The 2,471-nt window shown below is 41.4% G+C and overlaps 1 non-coding gene across 1 annotated transcript; it reads right to left on the reverse strand.

Moving 5' to 3' along the window:
- Positions 1-1,493: 1,493 nt before the first annotated feature.
- Positions 1,494-1,612, reverse strand: LOC136864990 (5S ribosomal RNA). Its single transcript, XR_011017885.1, has one exon. It is a non-coding gene; the product is annotated as a 5S ribosomal RNA (ribosomal RNA).
- Between the last annotated feature and the right edge of the window lie 859 nt (positions 1,613-2,471).

The raw sequence follows: 2,471 nt of genomic DNA on the forward strand, positions 1-2,471 counted from the left end.
AGAATCCTGAGTCCACACATATTTCATTCTCTTACAGCAAAATCGGTCTGAAAACACTGGTATTTTCATAACTGCAGGGCTCTCTTGCGTGACGCAGATTATACTTATTATTCTTACTTTTAAACTTTTAGAGGTATAACGTTCTTAAACCTTCAATCGGCCTTAATATAAAACCGTGTGCCGAAATTTGTCCCTGGGAAGGGATTCCTAAACGTACTAGTAAATTAACTGATACCAGGGTTGCACATCTGAACATTGTTAAATACCGACCTAGTTCGAGGATTCGAACTGCAATCTTGATCATAGTAGGTGACCGGCTGACGGACTATACTCTGCGCAACCGGTTTTCTTATTCTCCTTATGATTGTTATGTAATCCTGTCTGTATGCTATGAAAGCATGACGTATTCCTTAATTATTGCATTAGGTAATTTAATGATAGTTTACAGGTTGGCTGCACTGGGTCAATCTCCTTTGTTGACATCAGGTGGGTGACTTCAGGTGTTCTGAGAACTGTTACGGAGAAAAGCTCTTGAATATTCTTGTGTTAACGTTGTATATTATATACTTATTTTTGAGCTTGCATTCGGGAGATAGTGGGTTCAAACCCCAATGTCGGCAGCCCTGAAAATCGTTTTACGTGCTTTCCCATGTTCACACAAGGCAAATGCTGTGGCTGTATCTTAATATTTTTTTGCTGGTTGCTTTACGTCGCACCGACACATATAGGTCTTATGGCGACGATGGGATAGGAAAGGCATAGGAATGGGAAGGAAACGGCCGTAGTCTTAATTAAGGTACAGCCCCATCATTTACCTGGTGTGAAAATGGGAAACCACGGAAAACCATATTCAGGGCTGCCGACAATGGGCTTCGAACCCACTATCTCCCGGATGCGAGCTCACAGCTGTGCGCTCCTAACTGCACGGCTAACTCGCCCGGTTGTACCTTAATTAAGGCCACGGCCGCTTCCTTCCCACTCCTAGCTCTTTCCTATCCCATCGACGCGATAAGACCTATCTGTGTCAGTGCGACGTAAAAAAAAAAAAGAGGAGACTGGGTTTCTAGATTGACTAGTAACGCATAAACAACAAAATAGCGTAGGGAATCGAGTCTACAAGATAATGGAGCTGTTATTGCTCCGATAAATCCGTTAATAACAAATTTCATCACTAAGTATAGGTTATGGAACAAATTTCGACCGTGGGCTATAGTAGCTTTTCTTTAATGCTATTTGTTCGAGGCGTCGACCCATGTGGATCTTTTGTCCCTACTGGCACCATATTGTATGAACCTGCGTGTAGTTGGAATGGTGGTAGTGTGGAATGTTGTGTGTGAGGAAAGAAAGATTAAGGACGTCACAAACACCCCATCCCCAGGCCAGGGATATTAATCATTACAATTAAAATCCCGGTCGGGAATCGAACCTGGGGCCGCCGGGTGACAGGCGGACGCGTTGCCCACTACACCGCTGCGCCGGACTAAAGGGAATTGAGCCAAGGGCACGTGGTGTTCCCAAGAACTCACCTATCCAAGTACTGACCACGCCCAATGTTGCTTAACTGCAGTGATCGGACGAGAACCGGTGTATTCAACATGGTATGGCCGTTGGCGCTACAGTAGCTTAGTTCAGTGGTTTCAAAGTGTGGTACGCGTACCACTAGGGGTGCGTGGAGGGGTCTCAGGGGTACGCAAATTTATCGTAGCTTCTAGCTGTTTTTAGTGAGCATTTCAGAAATGAGTTCAACTCATTTTCAATAAAATCTTGTTTTGATTTAGAGTTTTTGTCTACCACTACACAGAGCCCCATTTCGGAATATTTCACTCTAAAATACGTGTCGGTTTATTATCTCCCATTGACTAGGTATATACAAATGCTTACTTATGCTGCATTGTTCTTTTTTCATTTTTGTTTCGAAATCCGCTCATACACTTCAATTTTGTACAGTAGCAGTATATACTTAGTACAATAGTACGTATATTGTTGCATTAATAATTATGCTCGTATGTATCGCTGCTAGGCAATGAACAACTCGTAATTCCGCTCAGAAGAAAACCACGTTTCTCCATCTGTCTTGTGAAGTCTAACAGCTTTGCCTGAGAAGGGAAGAGAAGACTCCAACGGTGGAATAATTGCGCTATCATTAAGCAATGAAAATGGCGGGAATAGTTTTCCGGCCATTGCTGACCGCTCAGTTTTCGACTTCTTCTATAAACTTTACTCCGAAGGAGTTACGAGGTTTCCTTTGCTCAGCGAAGATTTATGTTGTATATACTGTAGATAGATAGATTTATTTATCATCAACAGGTTATTTGCACAATTAAAGATGATTCTGTAAAACATAATATACAACGAATGCACCTTAAATAAATAACACTACTTTCCTAAAATAAAAATCAAGTTCAAACTAAATGTAGAGACCTTTATATACGCATATTTACAACACCTTAAATAAATAAATAAATAAATAA

Source organism: Anabrus simplex, chromosome 2, assembly GCF_040414725.1.
Source record: "Anabrus simplex isolate iqAnaSimp1 chromosome 2, ASM4041472v1, whole genome shotgun sequence".
NCBI lineage: Eukaryota > Metazoa > Arthropoda > Insecta > Orthoptera > Tettigoniidae > Anabrus > Anabrus simplex.